The sequence below is a fragment of the Lissotriton vulgaris genome, chromosome 5, assembly GCF_964263255.1.
Source record: "Lissotriton vulgaris chromosome 5, aLisVul1.2, whole genome shotgun sequence".
Classification (NCBI taxonomy): Eukaryota; Metazoa; Chordata; class Amphibia; order Caudata; family Salamandridae; genus Lissotriton; species Lissotriton vulgaris.
In genome coordinates this window covers 1,366,599,227-1,366,616,399 of record NC_141693.1, presented here as the reverse complement: position 1 = coordinate 1,366,616,399, position 17,173 = coordinate 1,366,599,227, and the positions used below count along the sequence as shown (strand labels likewise).

The 17,173-nt window shown below is 42.6% G+C and overlaps 1 protein-coding gene across 12 annotated transcripts in view; it reads left to right on the top strand.

Moving 5' to 3' along the window:
- Positions 1–1,690: 1,690 nt before the first annotated feature.
- Positions 1,691–17,173, top strand: part of HIPK1 (homeodomain interacting protein kinase 1) — a 733,600-nt gene continuing 718,117 nt past the window's right edge. For 7 of the 12 annotated variants that reach the window (XM_086923313.1, XM_086923309.1, XM_086923306.1 and 4 more), the window contains exon 1: positions 1,706–2,108. The gene's annotated coding sequence lies outside the window, so the exon portion shown is untranslated. Of the gene's footprint in view, positions 2,109–17,173 lie in introns of all 12 variants that reach the window. The other 5 variants (XM_086923314.1, XM_086923312.1, XM_086923315.1 and 2 more) reach the window with 5 other exon arrangements.

The window sequence follows — 17,173 nt, the reverse complement described above, 5'->3', positions numbered from 1 at the left end:
TCCAGGAAGGGATGAAAGAAGTAGCAGACTGAATGAAGCACAGCCGTCTCAAGCTTAACTCAGACAAGACGGAAGTCCTCATCCTCGGACAATCCCCATCTGCCTGCGATAACTCTTGGTGGCCCTCGGCGCTGGGAACCGCACCGACACCCATGGACCACGCACGCAACCTGGGTTTTATCCTGGACTCCTCCCTCACGATGACCAAACAAGCCAACGCCGTCTCATCCTCATGCTTCAACACCCTGAGAATGCTTCGAAAGATTTTCCGGTGGATCCCCACAGAAACCAGAAGAACAGTCACCCAGGCCCTCGTCATCAGCCGACTGGTCTACGGAAACGCCCTATACGCAGGAACCACCGCCAAACTCCAGACTAGGCTCCAGCGCATACAAAACACCGCCGCACGACTCATCCTCGACATCCCTCGCCACAGCCACATAACCACCCACCTGAGAAACCTCCACTGGCTCCCCGTCAACAAAAGGATTACGTTCAGACTGCTCAACCACGCACACAAAGCGCTCCACAACATGGGCCCCGACTACCTCAACAGCCGACTCTCGTTCTTCACCAGCTTCGCTCCACCAGTCTCGCCCTCGCAATCGTCTCACGAATTCGCAGAACCACCTCCGGAGGAAGATCATTCTCCAACCTGGCAGCGAAGACCTGGAACTCCCCCCCCCCACTCACCTACGACTGACCCAGGACCATCTCAGCTTCAGGAAGCACCTCAAGACCTGGCTCTTCGAGCAGTCGCAGCACCCCCCTCCCCCCCCCACCTCACTCCCCTCACGGGTGAGTAGTGGGCTCTATAAATGCTTTGATTGATTGTCCATCAATTATTCTTTTTGCTTCCAGAATATATCAATTTCGAATATTTTTATTTGAATTTGTGGGGTTTTGCTGCGTATAGAAGAGGAAAAAGCTGTGGCTGGTGTTCACTGTGCTTTGTCCCCCGGTGTATGTGTTTCAATTTAATTGAAATACCTCGTTTCATGCGCTAGCAGCTTATACAATGCAGGTTTTTTTTCTAACCATTATTGGGTTAGCTGCAGTCCTTGATTTATAGTGACGTACTTGACTACAAGTACGGTAAATGACAACGTTATGGGAAAAACGGAGTGTTGTAAATATCTTCTTTGAGCTCATAAGTGTAGCCATCTTATAGTCAGGTACAAAACGGGCTGTTTATTCACTAAATCAAAGGAAGGAGACGACGATAAGGTCGTGTTCTTCATCTTCTGCATAGAGTGTTGATATAGCTGAAATGTTACCCTGATTCTAAAAATGACATTTCGTGATATGTTCTAAACTGTTACTCTGACTTCCTTCCTTCCAATGTTCTCATCAAGCAGTCATGAGTTCCGACCTTGTTGTCGCTGTCATCTTATACATACATTACATAAGGTTTGAACGTGCCTCAGTATAGAGTGTCATTGTACAATGGAACTACTTTTCTTTTAAAAGATTTCATATAGAAACAGCAATTCGATTAAAACAACTTTAAAACTTTATTCAGAATGTTTATTTTTACTGTATGTCATTTTCTGCTTGGCCCACTTAACAACAACATTTTCCAATCGAACATGGCTGACTTTTTGAAGTCATCTAAATCGTTCTATGCTTCTTGTCCTTTTTTGTTGTCTGACGTTAGCCATCGAAACGTTGGTTCGACTGATGGATTGGTAAACCTAGCACTGCTGACGCACTTGAGCAGCCTGAGGGGAAGAAGAGAAGCTGTAGATCGGTACTTGGCTGCTTCTGCCTGGCTGAGCTCGCTTGCTTCTCGCAGGGGCCCGTGAATAGGCCCTGCTGTTTCTGCCGCCGCCGTCGGTGCCTAGTGAGCCGGGGGAGGGGTGAGGTGCTCCGGGCTGACTGCCCACGGCCCACGCTCCTTTCCCCCGGTGCTGCAGCCGCTCATCCTTCGAGCTGGCGGTGCTTCCCCAGTCTCCCCTGAAACCGCTGACGGTCTCGGGCGGGGGGACTGGCGGCCTTACCCCGGTACTGATGCGCTCCCCTGGAGGAGGATGAACCGATCCTGGGGCTCTGGATCTCTGAGCAACAAGGCAGACCCCGCCCGTGGCTGAGGGAAACAGACACCAGCGGTAAGTTTAGGGTTTGGGGACGGGTTTCGCTGTCGAGACAAATAAGTGCAGGGGTGAGGAAGGTTCCATTTCGATGGGTATTTCATATGCCATAAGTGCAGTGCTTTAACGAGGTGCCTCACTGTGATCTTAGTTACGTGAAAGGCAGGTAAAGAGCCCAGAATATGTGTGACATCGAGGCCAGGCACTGAATCGATATCATTTATTGAAATAACAGGACAGATATGTACGGGATAAGTGCGACGACGAGTGCAGACACAAAGGTGCTGCCTAAGCCATAAAATAATCTTGCCCATTGTGGTCACCCCTTCAGGAGATAAGATACAACTTTAAAATCGGGTGCAGCAGTGAGCAAATGCATAAGATAGGCACAACGCTGAAATTGTGCACTGGAAAATGCATTGTTTTTATAGGGCATTTAAGACCCCGAGTGCAGAGAAAATCAGACACAGTTAAAGAACTTTGCGGATTTGAAGATCCTGGAAGAGACCTATAACAAAAATACTATAGTAGCCCAGGGCCCGATAACATTTCTTGTTAATGAAGAAAAAGGAGGTTTTCTGTATCCACAGTTAAGAAAACAATTGAAATGTTAAAACTTACAGGGGCAGCTGGACTAGATAATTTATCTGCTGTAATAATAAAAGCAAATATCACTTGGTGGTGCAGCTAGCTTCACATCCTTTTTTATGAAGAGGATTCCCGGATAGTTGGAAGGGATGGTAATGAAACCCATAAACAAACAAGCATTGAAAATGCAATAGGTCTCATCTTTTAAGTTTAAGCCATTTGTTTTGCTATACAATACCATTATCAAAGCAAATGGCTTTAACTTAATCAAAGGCGATACCTATTGCTTTTTAAATACTTGTTTTAAAAAGTGTTAAAGGGACAACTTTTTAGGCACGAGTGCTCATTGTGCAGGATAAAAATGCTGCCACTTAGAAACGCAAGCCAATGGTGGACCCCGTGCTCCATAGCATGCTGTGGTATGTGGAATAAAAATGTAAATGATACACTGACAGACCAATGAAGAGAGAGGACTATAAGCCCATATGCATACACACAGACATAAATATATACACTCACACACATATATACACACACACATATATATACATACATGCACATATAAATACATACATATATATATACACACACACACACACACACGTATATACTTAATTAAAATCAAATGGACTCGTCCCACGCCATACCTTAAAATTGTTTTCCAGGTGCACGGCATCCTTCCTCAATAAACGTGTGGTGGTGATCATCTCAAATACCACATTTGCCCACGCACCTGGGATTCAGGAGTGATGCACACGTCTGCACCAACACGTGTACACAGGATCAGGTCGCCGAGTGCAGATCGCAGAGCCCAGACAGGACCTGGCCTTCCCCACCTCCTCGGTGTGTCCCGGGGTGCGAAGCGCGCCCAGCCCTGCCCTTTGATGATGACATTCCAGCTCAGGGCGGGGCCCGTGCACAGAATCTGAAACAAAGCTGCAAAAAATGCAGCCTTACAGCTAGGGCTGTACAAATGCGTCTTGGGCGTGACCTGGAGAATTGTGTTCGGCCGTCCCCGGCTGAAGACACGTTTGGCCCGTCGCTCCTGAGCACTCCCACCCGCCCGTAACACGGCATCCCGGGGACTGAAAGTCAAGGTGCGCCCGCGTTCAGCTCCGCCTAGTGTGAGAACTCGGTAATGTTCCGCATGTTCGCGCAAACACTTTTAATCGTTGTAGGTACTCGTCAAGAGATTTCTCGACATGTTAGTTAATGCGTGCTGACATAACATGACCATAAATCCAAAACATCAGAAAAGGGTTTTTAAGAAACCCCCCAAAAAACGAGTATAGTGTAGTGCTTATTTTGCGCCTATGGTGGGTGCCGGCACAAATATTTTTTTGTGTTGCCGGGACAATTTTCACCATCAGTCTCAAACCAATTTTAAATAAGAAGGGGGGGAGGGGAGAAGAGCGATTATGGAGTAAGATAAAAATAGGGAAGTGTCGAAGAAGGTAGAAAGAATATGGGGTTCGGCCCCATACGCAGACCTGGGAAACCTAGTTTGGGGCGTCGGATCAACATCTTATGATTCTGGGCATATCACGTAAACGTCCCGTGCCTAAAAAAATGATTATGATCCTTGTGCAATGTAACTGATGCTCATGGAAAGCGCACCAATACTTTCAGGTCGAGTTCGCGCTATAAAAGAAGCGCGGTCCCGAAAGTAAAAGAGGACCGCGCTGCAGCCGGAGCATGGGGATCTCTTGTCTTTATGGGTCCATGTGTTTCTAATTATTAACACATAGCCCCATAAAGATAAGAAAGTGCTTTGCGACCGCAGCAAAGTAGGCGAGCCAGTCCGGCTTGCAGGTGAAAGGGAGTGAACCAAAAACAATCATTTCCAATGGCAGTCCACCATTAAGCATAAACGGTGACGCCAGCCAATGGAAATGAGGGTCGGAGCTTCAAGCCCTCTACTGAAACTCCTTGTTCACAATAAATGTCGTCAAGGCGATAGCGCTTTGCGCTGTAACGCCACGCGAGACCTAAAAAGGCGTACATTCCCACCCAGGAATCTATTGACAAATAAACCTGTTAGATGCCAGTGGAAATGTCTTCTCAAAAGTTCTCTTGGAGAAATTGAGGGAATGGGCAGAAACAAATGCAATCATCCCACAAGAGCAAGGAAGTTTTAAAGGGGGTCGCACTCGAAGATCGATCACTGTTTTATTTAATGGGCCTTTGCTAAAAAATCAATAGAAGTGGTTTGGAGTACTGTACTGTTGTTTTGTAGATTTTAGTTCTGCATTTGACTCAGTTGATCTGGTTTTGTTATGGAAAGCATTAAAGAACCATGGAACCCTCAATGATTTACTTTTAATTCTACAAGAGCTTCATACGGATAGTTTGGCCCTAGTAGAACTCGCCCTTGAGGGATCTCTCTCCAAGAGGATCAATATAAGAAATGGTTTGAGACAGGGGTGTGTTTTGGCTGACCCTCTGTTTGGCAGACCTCCATAATATACTCACTCAATTGAACAGTTTCTGCCACAAAATGAATGGCAGATATGTCACACGCATTCTTGGACTACTGTAAGTTAATATGGAAAAGACCAAAGTACTCCTGATAGGTAAGAAAAGGATTAGATCCGTCTGGGCTGTTAATAAAGTTAAAATCAAGACGGTCAGGAAATATAAATACTTAGGCACTTAGTTCTCTCATGACTTACGTTGGAAGGATCACCTAGCTTCCATACAAACAAAGGCACTCTCTTCAGTGTGGGGGGGGGGGGGCTGGCTGAATAAATGTGATATTCGCTTTGGGGGTACCTCCCTGCGACTGGTGCTGGCAGCCTATCAGGGTATGATAATGCCACTGTTCCAATATCGTGCTGAGGTGGTCGGCATCAAAGTCAAAAAGGCTGGTACCTCAAAGAAGGAAGGTGTCTAAAAAGGTTGCTATCTCTCCTCCCAGCTACTATGGTGCAGGCAGTTAGAGTAGAAACGTGTCTACCAGGAAGGACTCAATTGGCATGTGCAGAGATAATAACATTCTGGATAGTAATAGATTGCAGGGAGATTTCTAAAATCACTCTGCTATACAAAAGGGAGATATTGCAAATTGCATTGACCAGGGCAGTAGTAGTTAGAGGAAGTGTTTATAACTGCTGTAGGAAATTAAAAAATAAAAACAGCAGATGGTATTGAATGTGCAGGGAGGGGTCAGCAATGCTGAGTTCAGAAGAGTAACAAAACAGATTTCCAGATAGGAGGATTTTATCCACCTAAAGAACTAGACACCTGTTTCCCACCGGATGAATTCATGGATGGGAGATGAGATCTTTCCCTACCTGGAGAAACTCTCAAATGTTCAGATGCGTCGAAGTCCCTCGAGGTTTAGATGTGGGGTAAACCAATTCCTGATGTCAGAGGTGCATGGGATTCTGCAAAATAAAGTTAAAATCTGTAAACGTGGCCTCAGCATGAAGGGAGATCTAATGCATATATTATAACTGTAGTTGGATTTTAGCACAAGTCTTTTTTTTTTTTTTTTAAACTTGTTAAAAAAATTATGATATTAAGGTTTGGGGCAAGCGATCAGATTACTAGTGGAGATGAGATTCCTGGATGTAACATGTGCTTTGTGGCCATTTCTATTGTCTGTAGATACTTTTTTTGATGTTCAAACTGATATATTTATAATGTATTATTAGAAGCAATATTTATATTTCGTGTAGCCTTGGGATAAGTAAACTTATATATGATTGGATGAACTTTGGGTTTTAACTATGTCTTATCATTAGTATTGTTCAATGTTAACCATTGATTTTAACTGTTACTTACATATGTTTTAAGAATCTCTGTTTAGTAAGTAATCTCTGTTTAAAAGACTATGGTCTAAATAAACACCTTTTTGACTGACTGACGATTGCCACAACAGTGTGCATGAGCTAGTACAGCATTGAGTTGAATACGTAATAACTTTTTTACGTGGTTGTTACCATTTTTTGATTTAATAGTACTCCATTTGGCGAACTTCACTAGGATAGAAGGCTGAGATGTGCTTGCTAAGGTTTTAACTGGAGACCTGTAGTTTATAGCCTAAGATAGTGGTGAGCATTAAAATCACTGAGCCAATTATTGGACGAAGGACCAGTATTAATAGACAGATTGTTCCGTTCAGTGAGCAGTGGCGCTTTTCAGATGTAGCACAGGGATCGTGAGAAGCAGTAGGATCAGCCAAGATTAAGTTCTGTGCTGAGGACGGATAAAGCCTTTGGATACCTTAGAGTACTGCTCTAATTGTTGGATAAGTGAAGTGCCATGGAAAGGTACACTATGGAGCTTGGATGCAGCACTCAGGAAAATGTACTAAGGCAATGCGAACTTATGCCACCAATTACAGATCCAAGGATGTGGCTAAGGTACCATGTAGGTCCAAAATCATGTACATCATTGATCTCATGCAGAATAGGTCATCGACATGGAGAGACATTGCATTAAATTAATGCAAAAGGCATGTTCGCACTGGTAACCTCAAACCTTTTGGTGGTGATGAAGATGTGTTTTTGTATGTGCGTGCATTGTTGGTCATTATAATCCTCCCATCCAACAACAGTATTTATACATAGCATGATATGCTCTTCTTCTCTATACATGATTAATGTGAGGGATTTTTCATATGTATTTGTTTGGAAAGCACACATGCTTAACCAAAAGCAAAGGGTTCGATTTATTTAATGAGGTAAACTGAAGAAGCCTTGTGACTATTAATGGAGTTATTTTTCAGTGCAAATTGATTGTATTGTGCCCTCTGAGAGGCAGTGTTTTCTGTCAGGTTTGCTGCTGTATTGTGGTAATAATGAGGATTGATCTTTGTGCTTTAGTAATACATGCTTGTTGATTGGGAATAGGTGCTCATAGTAATGGGTTATTGGCCCATATTTATTTAAACAGACATGGCATAAATATACATATATACTTAATCTAATGGTTGATTGATTAAAACAAATCTGTGCTTTTATAGCACCCATCCTTATTATAGTGGGCTTTATTTGCACTCTCAAATTGAGCAATCTAATTTGATAGCCATGTTTTCTTCAAACTGGAAATCCCACGTACATTAAGATGGCAGCTTCTTCATTAGCAATCAGTGTGTTTAGTTATGTAATGTCTGATGTGGGGGTCAGCAAAGACTTTTATATCCATTTGCTCCTTCAAATTCCACAATGTCTAAAATATGCATCATCACTTGAGACACTTGTTCTAAATTTTCTTCCTGAACTGCAAACTAACATTTAGAACTGGTTTGTTCCAAAATAAGGACCAGGTCTGTAATGATCTGTTTTTTTTTTTTTTTTTTTTTTTTTTTTTTTTAGTCCTCATAAGTGCAATATTTAAAGTAAGGAGTTGTCGGGCCCCTTTCTCTCATTGAATCTTAAACTTCACTGTCCTAACATAGGGTGTGTGTAACTGGACAGTTCCCCTGGAGCGTCAATTAAGAGAGAGGAGGGTCCCCTTGTTTCCAATACTTTGTAGAAGGATTGAGTACGGGGGGTGGAGCTAGCCATTATGGCTACTCATGCAGGCCTTCTCCTGCGTTTCCATTGCTTACACATAATCATTGGACTTATGTAAACGATTGTCGTACCAATCACAAAGACAGTTTTACATCTTGGATACCTCCATGATTTAATTTGCACCTTGCTGGTAATTTTCCCAGATTTCCCAGAACTTGAGTTTTTTTCTGGGGGCCTTTCTTTTATCAAGTCTATAAATTTTTAGTATGGAAGTTAACCAATCACTATGAGTTGGAGGAGCAGAGCTTACCCAATTTATACAAATTTCTCTCCTTGCAAGCAAAATTAATAAAAAAAGGAGATTTTCCTGGAGAGTAGAAAGCTTGTCTAATGCATTTGAGCTCCTTACCCCAAAGATAATTAAGTCAGTACTTACATTTAGATGTCTTCCTAACACCCCATCCAAAGTCTTACCCACATCATTCCAGAAGCCGTCGAGAAGGGGGCACTGCCGAAACATGTGTAGATCGTCGGCTCTTTCCAGCCCACATTTGGGGCAGGCCTTCACTGTTGACCCAGCAAACTTCGATAACTTTTTAGGAGTCCAGTAGGCTCTATGAGAGGTGAAAAGATGGTTTCTCTTTAAGGCAGCTGAAGACAAAATTGTCCAGCATTTACTCATAGATACTTGCCATTGGTTATTTAACTCCGGCGTCGGCAGATCTTTCCCCCATACTCTCTCCGGAATCCTGAAATCTTCCTCTCCTCCCAGAATCAAGGCCCAATACCAAAATGCGATTTCTTTATGAATAGTGTCTGCTTTCTGCATTTCACTTTCCAGGGAAGGGTTCCCAGTTCTAGATTCTTTTAGTGATTTCGACCAACCAGAGAGTTGATAGAACTTGAATTTAGAAAGTGAGCCCATAGTCTTGGAGGATAAGGTATTCCACTCCAAAAGGTTGTTTCCAGACATCAGTTGACCCCACGTGGTTAGTCCAGCTGCTTTTATAGGGAGAGCTAGTTTATCTTTAAGGCACTCAGGGGTGCCAGGAGAGTCCCAGATGGGGGCCAGGTCGCTGTAATAGGGAATGTTTAGAGTGCATCTTATGCTAAACCACAGTTTGGCCGCGGATTTCAACATCTTTAGTTTAATTTTTTAAAAGAACTTCGGATGTCCGAATTTATATAGAAAGTGGCTAGTTTTACGGGTCATAGTTTGGAAATACAAAGGGTAGCAATCAAAAACATTTAGGAGCTTTCTATTAGATTTAAATTGGAAAGCTCTACAATATTCATAGAGATCAGGGCTTGCAATGCCCCCCTGGCTTTTTTTCCTTCTTAACTTGTTCCAGGCAATTCTGGGATTTTTTGAAGACCATATGAAGCTTGTGATCTCACTCTGGATTTTTTTTAGAGTTATTTTATTAAATTCAAGGGGGATAGCACCAAAGACGAATGTAAACTTTGGCAGGATTGACATTTTAATTAAGTTCGATTTGCCTTGAAACGACAAAGGGAGACCCCCCCAAACTTTCAATAATCTTTTAACATCCTTGTCTATTCTTTGGAGATTTATATGGGTGACTTTGTCTAAGTCTTTGACTAGGTCTATACCAAGATATCTGATTTTATCTTTGTTATGGGGGCTAATAAAGTTGTCGTTCCAAGTCATGGTTTCAGTCTTATCTTGATTGACTTGATAGCCAGAAATACTCCCAAACCTGGTCAATGCCTCCTCAGCTATAGTTAGTGTCCCCCTAAGGTTATCTGTAAAGATCATAAGATCATCTGCGTAAAGCGCAATTTTTTTAGACCAGTCTTGAAAAGTAAAAGGAGAGATTAAGGGGTCTGATCTGAGACGTTCCGCCATCGGTTCTATAAAGAAATTAAAAGGAGAGGCGAAAGGGGGCATCCCTGCCTGGTTCCTCTCTTTATCTGAATGTTTGGGGTCAGACTGCCATTTATTAGTATTTGAGCTCTAGGAGAAGTATATATTTTAGAGACCGCGTTTAGTATATTTCCCCCTAAGTTAAACCTTTCCAAGACTCTATTTAGGTATACCCAGTTAACTCTATCAAACGCCTTTGCGGCGTCGATGGTAATTATTGATAGAGGGGTTTTCTCATTGGAAGCAATATCTATGGTGGCAAACAACTCCTGCGTTAAATCTTGTAGTTGTCTTCCCGGAATGAAACCCTTCTGATGGTTGTTTATTAAGAGATGGACTCTGGTCCGTACAATCCTCTTAGACCCCCAGATTACTGACCAGCTAAAATCACTGACTAACACTTTCTTTGAGGAAAATAAAGAAGGTACTTCTGCACAGATCACTTGGGATGCGTATAAAGCCGTAATAAGAGGTTATATCCGTAACTTGGCGGTGCATAAATCGAAGGGCCTAAAACAATCGATTTCAATCTTGGAAGATAAGATTAAAAATCTGGATATACAAATAGATGCGGCTACTTCTTCCGCTCTTAAAGAACATCTAGAGGCGATCAGAATGAACCAAAAAGAAAATCTAGCTGAAATTTTAGAAAATAAAGTGAGAGAAAAATGGGAAGCTAGCAAACTAGCTCACTACGAATATGGAGAAGGATGTGGCAAACTTCTTGCCTGGAAAACGAAGACAGAACAAACCAGGAATAAAGTCGTTTGTGTCGACCCTAGAAACATTGTAGAAAATGGGACTGATGATATAGTAATAAAACAAGAATTCTTCTCCTTTTTTTCTGATCTATACAATGAAGATTGCCATCCTAATTTGGAAGAAATAGATCACTTCCTAGACCCCCTAAATCTTCCCAGTTTAACGCCTGAATTGAGAAAGGAACTAAATGCGGAAGTCTCAACTCAGGAAGTGGAGGATGTATTAAAAAACCTTAAGAATGGTAAAGCAGCTGGGCCAGACGCCCTTCCCAATGAATTCTACTCAAAATTAGGAGAGGTCTTGATCCCACCTATAACATCACTGCTGAATAAAATATTCGTAGATAAAGCTAATCTTCCCGATTCTTGGAATGAAGCCATAATTACCATCCTTTTAAAACAGGGCAAAAATCCAAGAAAATGTGAGTCATATCGTCCTATCTCGATCCTTAATTGCGACTATAAAATTTTCACGCAGATTATGGCGAAGAGACTGGGAAAAATAGCAGGGCTCTTAGTAATGATCTGTTTTTTGCGAGTCTAGCTATTTATCTGTTTTTACTATTTTAATTATGAAATATGTTGTTGTTTGTAAATCAGCAAACCGCTTTTTTTCAGAATATTTAAATTATTTTCTGTACAGTATCTACTTTGGGGTCATAAAAGTGAAATTGTTCCACTTTAGTGGCACGCATTTTATAATGCAAGTGGTGCTGTTGGTAAATTAAACATAGGTAAAACTTTAGACATTTAAGTACTTGTCATATTGCTGTGGCTTCAACTGCCTTCACCTTGCAAATCCCATGTTCCCCATAGCTCTTAAGCTAGTGTGACTACTGTTGTATGTCCTGTGCTGGTGCCAGTTCTGTCAATATGTGCACCCTCTCCAATTATGTTGGTAGATAGTTGTGTGCTATCTGTACGTAAGCAAAACCGCAGATATGTACAGTACATAATTATACTAATTTATTTTGGCTAAACGTGGGGTTGATGGTGTCGAGTGGGATTGTTGTCTTTCTGCTTCCAGATAAAAGTCACTATTCAGCTGTGAAGTCAACTCGTCTTGTCTCTTGTCTGCAGTTTAGGTAACCTTACCTTTCAGCTAAATGTCATTCTCAAGTAAATTTATAATAACCCCTCTCCCTCAAATAAAAAATACACAACGCATACATACCAACTCATAACAAAAACTCCCTACTCACGATTTAAGAAAAGTATTGTTGCGAATCTCTCGGGTTTAGCCGTGTAAATGAAACCCGAGTTTTACCTAGAAATTAGAAACTGATTGCGTTACATCCATTTGTAGCTTACTGAGGTGTAAAAAAAACACCCCCCAAAAACGGGATAGTTAACTGGTTTGGTTTTACACGAGTACCTGCACTTGGTAGATCCGTGTGTGTAGTAGATGTCCAAGGAGAATGGTTTTGGTTGTTGGAGAGTACTGAGAGACAAAATGCACTTTAATCCGTCTCCGCTCCTGCCCCCATGACACTATAAACTGAACCTCTTGGCTGCGTTTGACCTGTTGGGTGGAAAAGAAAACAAACCCGAGAGCACTGACCGGCTCATGCCGCCATTTGTGTCATGGTTTCTTTCATTCCAGGGCTTTAGGGTTCTCGGAGCAGCTGTGCCCTTTTGCCAGTGTCTCAACTAATTATGTAGTCCACGTTGATTTTTAGGGACAAAAGAAAACTGATAAGTTGCAAAAAGATAAACGGGTTCACCATGACGTGGATCCATTGTACCGTGGCTCTCAACTACCCTTTCACCATGTGTACGGGGAAATTACTGCAATCATGCATGTTATCATTTGAATAAATAAACTAGCTTTTTAGTTAACAAACTCTGCCAAACCTAGTTTGTTGAGGCAAGACTTTATTCGTGTCTTTATTTTGAAACGATGGCAGTCAACCTGAAAATATGTCCTTTCCTAAATGGTCCGTCTACACGAGTTACACAGCAGTGGTGCTGTCTGCAAGAGGCTGCAACTACCAGGCTTGCCTCTCTTGGTGACATAAATATATTTGTATAAGTCTTGTGTGTGATAGACTGGAGTACAAAGTAAAGTTTTTGCCACAGTGAGTATAAAGGGGTTTCCTGATAAGTTTTAAATGTAAACGTACACATTTCGTTGTCCACAAACATGCTGGCGGTTTTGCTTTCTTCTATGCCTGCATTTTACCTTCCCTCAGAGCTCTAACCCCTCCCTTGTACATTCACGGCGATTACCACAGCAACATATTGTCTGGTCATAAATAGGATTATGACGTCTGATGCTATCTTAAACAAATGCATAGTAAGCGGCCGTGATCCTGTCTTTATGGAAATGTTTTGTTTATTAATTGGAGCTCAAGTATAGGCTGTGCAGCAGCGAGGGGCTGGGCGCCTTTCTTACACATACACACCTATTATTGCGATCGTTTTGAAAACAGTGCTCGTTAAGATATAACTGTTGCCTGCTGTGTCAGTTGACCATATCGCCCTATGAAACCCAGTGAAATATGTTCCTTTGGGCCTGTAGACTGTATGTATCCTTTTGCTCTAAGCTGAGCAGAGCCTCTTGATGCAGGCCGAGCACGAGTTTGATGTGGCCCACATCATGAGATGTTAGGAGACCCACACTTTTGGAGTGGATAGAAGGAGAAGCACGTGCCCCGTGGTGTGCATTATACATTTGGTGCCATTTCTGTTCCATAGCGATTACCAGTGGCAAACAGTTTTGGGCGCATTTCACTGATGCATCGTTAGTACACACACAAATGATTTTTTGTAAGCACTCAGTAGATTGATATTAAACATATTTTGCGGTTACATATACACTTTGAATTTACTCTTCATTTTGCTCGAATTGTTAAGGTGCAGCCTCCACACATGCATAATCCGTTTGTGTGTCTAGTACTTTGCATGAAGGCGCTGGTAAAATAACGAATAGGATTTATTTTTCTTAGAGATGATATAAAGTAAAAAGTATCATGACCTTTAAAGTGTAATCAAAATTGTCGGTGTGAAGCTGTGGCATGACCTGAAAGGAACGACTTCTGTTTGATTTCGCAATTAATCTGCACTTCTTTACATCCGATTCCAAATTTTAAAGCATTTTATTGTGTTATGTTTAGCCATCCTTTGGCCTTATCTTGAAAATGCATTTCGATATTTACTCCATTAACATTGTTATAAACTTATAATGAACAAGTTTATGCCTTTATTTCTGTAAACCTCTCTAAAGTACGAATGTACTTCTCTCACTCTTTATTTATAATAAGGCAGTGCGTTACTACGTCCTCATAACATTCGTAAAACTTTCACGAAATGCACCTTGAGGCCTACCCAAATGTGTCTGCTTTTGACTATATATAGCTGTAGGACTGACCGTTGTTCCCTTCTAAAGCTTGATCCTGTGTGTGCTAAAGTTACAGTCTTCCAGTTTCAGATCATACTTTGTACACTGGTAGTATTCTATAGCCCCCCCCCCCTTCCAAGCACGTAGGGGCTTATTTACAATGCCCTTGCACCACTTTGGTGTCATTTTTAACATGGGGAAAGTGACGCAAAAGTGGCGCAAGAGGCTTGTAAATCTGCCCCTAAATACAGTGGTTTTACGCAAGGTTTGACTAAAAAAAAATCGTGAGTATGGAATTGGGCCTTGGTCATTGGGCTAACAAAAAAGCCCAAAGTTGTGGCAAGTTTTGGCAGTCCCCAGCAACCCTCTCACACACGAAGTCGCTGTTGTTGGTTGTCCTACACTGCCGGGTATCCTAACACTAGAGGGGTCACCGGTCGGTGGCGTAACGGCCAGAGCTGACTACTTTGGAGCTGGGAAACCAGGTTTGAGTCTAGGCGTAGGCTCCTCATCCTGTGATTCTGGGCAAATCATTTAATCTCCCAGTGCATACAAAAAATAAATGTGCCCTTGTGTAATGTAACTGGCGCTTTTGTAAAGCGCTTTAATACCGTCTGGTCGAGGTCCTGCTATATAAAACTGCAAAAAAGTGTAAACTTAAACAGAATCAAACCTTTCTTGTTTGCTGTCGGCTAATGCAATGTTTTGAAACGTTTTAAGTTTTTTGTACTAAATAGTTTACAACATGGACCGCAAATTGTGCTGACCACCGAGCAATTTGTCTATTCGCATAAAAATATACACTTTAATTGATACTTTTATTTGAGCACGTTACTGGTATTTAGGTTTCTCAAACTAGAGTTTGTAGTAAATGCAGGAAATTTTATTAGTATTCTATTAAAGTGCACAGCTCTCTATGTGCTTTACGTTTTAGCTGTTTCTCACTGTGCGCACTGCACTCCCTTTGCACGCCCACTGAGCAGTTTTCCAATCTAGTTAGTGTTGAAAGCAATGCTCGAAGGTTGATCGACTCTCTTATTGTCGAGCCAGGGTGTAAACTGAGAAGCCATCACTGAAGAATGTAAAGGTTAAACAGGCTTGCAGTGGTTACCCGCTGTCAGACACCGAACGCTATGAAGAGGAAGGGGCCGTTCTCTGTCCTGTCACGCTGACTCCTCCTTTAGCCATGAAAGAACAAACGGGGGCTTCAAGCTGGGCAGAGGTACCATTTAGACCCAACGTTCAGGTTTTCGTCGTCTATCAAGTTTTGTGGCATTGTGGTGCTCTGCCTTCTTTTATATTCAGTTGCACCCCTTTAAGGTGAGCGCTTATCTTTGGAGCTGGCATAGATGCTACTCTATTCCTTTTTAAAAAAAAAAAAAAATTTAAACTGAGTGTAAGGCTTTATAGTTGTAGGACTAAAATACGCTGTCTCCTCAACAAGGCACCTGTTTCTGTGCGAAATTCTAAATTGTCAAGGTATTTATATGGAGCTGACTGTAGTGAATTGTTGTAAGTATTACTATGTCTCGTGGGGAATCTTTTCTTTAGAATGTATTACATCATAGAATGTAGTAATAGCTGCTGGAGAATGTTGTGGAGTCATTCCAGCTGTGTGTGTGTTGGTGCTGCCAGCATCCTTATTTCCTGTACTACATATATTTTATTATAAATATATTCAAGAGTTTTATATAGCACTGGCTTGACCCGGCGGTATCAGAGCGCTTTACATGAGGTTCCACAAAAATTACAATTACAATATTACATCAGTTCCAATTTACATCAGTTGCTAGACAAACAATTGCAAGAGACATAGAAGACTAGATAATTGAAGTGTAGAGGGGAAGGAGGGAAGGGTAAAGGGATAGGAGGGAGATACGGCAAAGAGACGAAAGAAAAGTCTGCCCAAAGACCGGCTGGGTAGGTGACGGTCGAGGGTAAGTCTCAAAACCCATCTCCTCTGTAGCTATCAGGTAGCTCCACCGGGCATTGGCCAAATAGCTCGGTCTCAATGGGGAAAAAAATTAAAGGAACAAGGAGGGCAAAATAAATGGAGCGTAGAGGGGAGGGGGCATGGAAGGAGAGAAAGGGGGGATAGGGGAAGAGGCAACAGGGAGAGACGAAATGAGGTCTAACGGCCGACTGGGTAGGTGACGACCAAGGAGGGAGTCCACGGTTGATCTCCCCTATAGCTAAACCAGTTAGCTCCATCGGGCATTCGACAAAATAGTTCAGTCTCAATACATTGGGAGAGGAGAGAAGCAGAGACAAAAATAGAGGGAGGATGAGGGAAGAGACGACAGGAGAGACAAAAGGAAGTTTGGCTGAAGACCGACTGGGTAGGTGACGTCAAGGAGGGAATCCCCGACTTGTCTCCCCTATAGCTAAACCAGGTAGCTCCATCGGGCATCAAACAAAGTAGCTAGATCTCAAATGACGAGGGAAAAATTCACAGATAGACAGGGTGGGGATTAGGGCCAGGACAGGTGAAGGCAGAAAGGTAGGTCGGCAGGAAGTTCCCATGGATCTGGTGGGCTATAGATCGCGGTCCTGGTGTTGCGTCCCGAGGTCAAGGACCCTGGTGCCCACCGAATCCACATCTTGCTGCAGGGACGACACCGCTCCGACCAGGCCGAATGTAGATAAACCATTGAGGATTTGATGTCGCGACTGAGGTTACTGCGTAGTTCAGCTTTGTAGTCCTTGAGCATGTTTAGGCGATCTGCTTTTTGAGGGTCATTGTTGCTGCGCCTGTGTCTCATCGAAGTGTAGATAGTTTTTCAGAATTCGGTAAGAAGTCCGAGACCTTGTTTGAAGACTAGCCCGTCGCCTACTTAGGCAGCATATGGACCAGCCCCCAGAGCGTTTGGGATTGCGATGGTAGATTAGCGCTAAATTCAAGGCTGCAGACCGTCGAGGCACGTGAATATGGAAGTCCTCGCGTCCGGGTTATGTTGGGTCAGACAGCTGGTGCTCGGTAGTGAACGTTGTCAACACCTGCGTACTTATTCCTGTCTACATCCGGTGTTTGGAGGTGAGCAAAA